At 41.6% G+C, this 5,532-nt stretch overlaps 1 non-coding gene across 1 annotated transcript; it reads left to right on the forward strand.

The window, feature by feature from the left end:
- The first annotated feature begins 5,016 nt into the window (after window positions 1–5,016).
- LOC127581543 (U6 spliceosomal RNA) lies at window positions 5,017–5,125 on the forward strand. Its single transcript, XR_007957969.1, has one exon. It is a non-coding gene; the product is annotated as a U6 spliceosomal RNA (small nuclear RNA).
- The last annotated feature ends 407 nt before the right edge of the window (window positions 5,126–5,532 follow it).

A 5,532-nucleotide genomic window follows, 5' to 3' on the forward strand; every position in this document is an offset into this window, starting at 1 on the left:
GAAACAAATTGAAACAGAAATGTATTGCCACATCTTCAGAGAGAGAGAAGAAAGGATAGTTATCAGAAATAGTTAAAATTTAGAAATTTCAATGTAGCAAAAACCGTTCTGTCAGCACCAAGTGCAGTATGTTAAGTTGGAAGAAGTACAAGTGAATTGTTCTTCACCTGGAAAGACGGGTTAAGTGACTGGATGGTGGGAAGAGGAGTAAAAAGGCAGCTGCTGCACTATCTGTGGCTGCATGGGAAAGTGCAGTGCGGTGGTTGGTGGCGACAGAAGAGTGATCCAAGGAGTCTCAGAGGGAATGGTCCCTTTGTAACATTGAAAGGAGAGGGAAGTGGAAGATGGTGGAATCCCATTGGAGGAGGATCCATTGAATGGAAAGGCTGGCGGTGGTGGAAAATTGTGACCAGGGAACCCCTTTGGTTCTGGCTGGGAGGAGAGGGGTCAGGCAGTAGTGACAGGGAGCTTGGTAACTATGGTACAGACCTCAGCCCATGGTGTAGAAGGTACAGAGAGAATGGGATGTGTATGATGATGTCAGCTAATTATATTAAAGGTAACTGGAATCTCTCATCCTCAGGTAAAGGTATTTCGCCACAGAATAAGTGAGTCTGGTCTTTTTTTATTTACCAGAAGTCCCTAAGCAGAACTCTTGCTCAGATGGTGGTGATTAATCTACCAGCTCATTGCACACATAGGTTTGTAGAGGTGACTTCTGCCGTCCCTTTCCCAGACTAGATGTGTCCATCCATGTAGAGGAAAGGATGGGGAACTTTACACAGTAGTTCTGTTAAACATAGACAGTGCACACCAGACTGAATGAGCTTCTAGCTTCTTGGAAGCTGGAGGAAAATAGAGTGCTAAAAATCATCAGCTGTGACAACTCATATTTGCAAAGGTCGTAGTGCAATGTATTAAGAAACAATTTATATTTCAAGTTCAACTTCAAGTTTATTGTCATAGACACACATACCCGGGGTATAAATGCCATGAAAATTAGCTTTTTGCAGCAGCGGCACAGCACATTATAAACATGACAATTATAAGTTAACATAAACTTAAATTAATATAAATTATACATAATGTATACATACGAAACGAACTAAACATGACAACATTAGTGCAAGTTGAGAGTGATAAAAAGTAAATCAGTCTGAGGTAGTGTCAGGGTTTTTCAGGTTGGTTCAAGAACCTGATGGCAGTGGGGAAGAAGCTGTTGATTATATATTGTGATACAATCATTTAGTGATACACTTAAAATTAAAAAAAAATAGATTCTGGAAAACTGAAACAAAACAAAACAAAACAAAAACAGAAAATGCTGCAAGCACTCAGCAGGTCAGGCAGCATCTGTGGCAAGAGAAACAGAGTTAACGTTTCAGGTCAAAGACCCTTCATCAGAACTTCATCTTCAACCCAAATCATTAACTCTGTTTCTATGTCCACAGATATTGCCTGTTTTGCTGAATATGTTTTGTTAGCAATGTTTACTTTGATTGTCATGGAATATCTGCGAAAAGTATTGTTAAGATTTCTCAGAGAAACCCAAATTGAAATTTTACCTTCTCTGATTACTTTGAAGATTCTTATTAAAACCTGAGGTACCCCGGGAGATTTAAACATTATTGCCAGTACTTTTTGAGGGAACAAAATTGTATTTGCAAAAATAAATTCATATTCTCTGGAATGAACAAACTGGAACCAGCTCCATTCCACTTGATGAGCCCTTTAAGGGCCTCCCAAGCCATTAAACCATCATGTGGGTCAGTTCAAAAGAGACCCCATTTATAACATTGACTATACCCTGCCCCCTGATTTTGCCAAACAGCACACATCACAGCATAGATAGCAAGGTGGCTAACAAGGCATTTGGGATGGTTGCTTTTATTGGCTGAGGCCTAGAATACAAAGTCATGGAGCATGGAGATTTTGTTGGAATTATATAAAATACTAGTTAGGCTACAGCAGCTGTGCACACCACAATGCAGGAAGAAGTTGATAGCACCAGAAGTTGTGCAGAGAACACTTATGGGGATGTGTCCAGGACTGGAAGATCAAGTTTCTTTAGGCTTTGGTCATTTTCTTTGGATCAAAGGACACTGATAGGAGACATAATCAAGATGTGTAAAGTTGTGAGAGGTCTAGAGGTGGTAAATATGAATACCCTGTTCCCCTTGTTCATGGTCAATAATGAGGGGCATAGGTTGAAGGTAATTGGTAGAAGAAGTAGGGAAAAGCTGAAGGAAGATTTTTTTTCTTCCAGAGTGGTGTGGGTCAAAAACTGGTGGTGGGGCAGAATCCTGCACTGAAACAATATCTGGATGAGCCTTTGGTGCATAGTAACCTGCGGTGCTACTGACTGAGAACTGGGAAGTGGGGTTAGTCTGTATTACACTTTTTCAACCAGAATGGACATGATGGGCCAAATGGTCACTTTCTATGTTGCAAATATATTTAATTCTGTTGGGTGAGAAGCATCTCAATGTTCTTCATCAATTGAAAATGCCTGTATACAGTATCAATAGAACATAGAACAATGATGGGCTTTCTTGTATTCCCTATCTTTTCATCTATGTTGATATCTGAAACAGTTTAAAAGCAGACCTGACCCCTTTCCTAAGCCAGTTTTTTGCTGGACATTCAGGTTCGCTATTTATTGCTTTGAGAGTCAGCATAGATTCGATGGGCTGAATTGGCCACCTTCTTTGTCACGAGAAATATAAAATATTCCTCTGAGCCAGGCACCTCACTTATTGCATTTAATGCTGTTCTGAACTAGTAGATTCACATGAATGAAGTTCATAGTGTTCTGGTGTTCTACCCAGCTCTCCCGAGTTTGGAAGATGGTTTGACAGGACGGCTGTGGATCGGCGTTTCCCAAGGCTGTAAATTAAGGGACTGGACATTCAAATGAGAAGTTTCTTGCCTCTGAGGGTCGTGTATCTTTGCAATCCTCTACACTAGCTGTGTTCAGTCACTGAATGTATTCAAGGCAAAGACTGACAGATTTTTAGATGCTAACCTGAGTGAGGGACGTGGCATCAGTGTGAGAAAGTGGCCCTGAGGTAAAATATCATCTCTGCCCTTATTGGATAGTAAAGCAGGTTTGAGGAGCTGAATGGAACTGCATGTCCTCTTCCTGTTTCTATGGCTTCAATTATTTTCATTTTATTCCATCTGCATGTGTCTGTCAGTGGTAATGTTTCCACTGCACAAGTTTAGTGGTATAGCTTTCTTGACTGAGGGACATATTCAACATAGATAACTCCCAGATCTCTCACTTTCAGAAGGCATTTGTAACTCCTCATGTAGCTCTGCCCAGAACCACTGAGCATATTTCCTTGCCTTGCTGCAATTTTATATGGTCACTTTGATATTAGCACTGTCTCAGGAGAGGCATTTATTCTGTGGTGGGGGTATGCTGTATCTTGCTTCATTCACTGGCCCAATTTCCTCAGAGAATGCCATAAACCAATATTTATCTTCAACAACCTTTTCACTCTAAGCTGAGAGTGCTGCTCTGTGTATACCTGTTCTGTATCAACATACAGAGGAGGTAGAATTGATAACAGAGGTCTTCAAGATTTGTACTACATTAGAGTTTGTTGGCCTTTTTTGATACTAGTGCACAAGGAACAACTTTATTTTGTCCTATAGAATTTCTTTGGAGAAATCAGTTTGCAATATTCTATGGTCTACTTCCCAATCTGTCCTGTGGAGATTGAAAGTGTGAAGAACTCTCTGCAGACATTAGTTGATGTAAACTATAGTTGATGCCAATGTACAGATCTAGGCTGTCTTCAGGAAACCTTCTGCTGATGTACATATTGGTGAGGTGGACCTCTATCTGTGTCGGGCCAGTGGTCCTTTCCCCAACCACTTATCTGCATCATTCTGTTGTTTTGTGTTTGTCGCTCTATTTATTGTGGTATTTATTATCACCATGCATTTTGTTTACTCCATGAGCTTCATGCGAGCAAGGGATTTCATTGTGCCTTGGTGTATGTGACAATAAACTAATCTGAATCTGGTCTGAGCCAACTCTGGTAATAAGAAATTAATATTGAACATCACTGGCCAAGCCAACATGTTTTCTGAGCAAGTTTCTGCCTGAGAGCAAGACCTGGATTACCTACATTAGGTACGACATTAGCCCAGATTCCTTTCATTCACACTGCCTAGCTAATTCTAAAGATCAAAAAGGAAGGCAAGTACCAGACATCAACGTGTTTGAAGAAGATGCTGGCAATCTTAATAACCTGCTTCAGCAAAAAGAACCTCGTGTGGCCATCTATATCAGGTGGAATTATGAGCAAATTCCAAAGTACCTTGTATGAAAAACCTGCTGAAGATTCAAGGAGCTGGATTGGCCCTGTCTCAGGTATAGAGACAATTCAGGGCTTGGAGTGGAGGCAGCCTGAAACCTCTTATTCTGCCTCACCTGATTGGAAAGAGTCATGGGAAGAGACTTGCACAGAGGTGCTGTCCAATGATCTGACATCAGGAATACAATTGTATGTATTCACTCCCAACCAATTACTGCAGCAGAATAAATAGTATAAAGACTTGTTTACTGCTCTTCTTTGAAATGGTGCTTTTATATCCACCAAGAGAGCAGATGCTGAACCTCCATTTAATCTCACTGGAACAACACTGGGATTCCTTCAATTCTGTGCAGAGCGTCAGACTAAATTTCTAAACCCAGGTCTCTGGACTGGGACTTGAATTCCTAGTATTTTTACCTCTGAATTGTAAGTTTATCAGTCAAGGCATTGCTACAACACAGGTCAATGTACTCCCTACAGAGAGAATGATTTAAACTGAGAGACATGAGAGGCTTCAGATGCTGGAATCTGAAGCAATAAACAAGATGCTGGAGGAACTCATTGGGTCAGGCAGCATCTGTGCAGGGAAATGGACTGTCAATGTTTTGGGTCGAGACCCTTCATCGGGACTGAAAGATAAAGGGGAGATAGTCAGTATAAAAATGTGAAGGGAAGGGTTTTAGTATATGTTCTCGCTTTGGCAGCACATATACTAAAACTGGAACGATACAGAGAGGATTAGCATGGCTCCCGTGCAAGGATGACACACACACATTCGTGAAGCATTCCATATTTTTATGAGCAGCACGGTAGCGTGGCGGTTAGCATGACTCCATTACAGTGCCAGCGATCGGGGTTCAATTCCCGTTGCTCTCTGTAAGGAGTTTGTACATCCTCCCCATGTCTGCATGGTTTTCCTCCAGGTGCTCCGGTTTCCTCCCACATTCAAAAGACGTACGGATCGGTTAACATGGATCTAAATGGCGGCGCAGACTCACTGGGCCGGTAGGGCCTGTTACCGTGCTGTAAATAAAGTTTTTAAAGTTCTTAAGAGCTGGCAGGCTATAGGTAGACCCAGGTGAGGAGGGGTGATAGGCAGCTGGACAAGGGGAGAGTGGAAATAGTGACAGAAACTGGGAAGTGATAGGTGGAGGCAAGAAAGGGTTGCAAATGGTGGAATCTGATTGGAGAAGAAGGTGGAGCG

The sequence above is a fragment of the Pristis pectinata genome, chromosome 21, assembly GCF_009764475.1.
Source record: "Pristis pectinata isolate sPriPec2 chromosome 21, sPriPec2.1.pri, whole genome shotgun sequence".
Taxonomy (NCBI): domain Eukaryota; kingdom Metazoa; phylum Chordata; class Chondrichthyes; order Rhinopristiformes; family Pristidae; genus Pristis; species Pristis pectinata.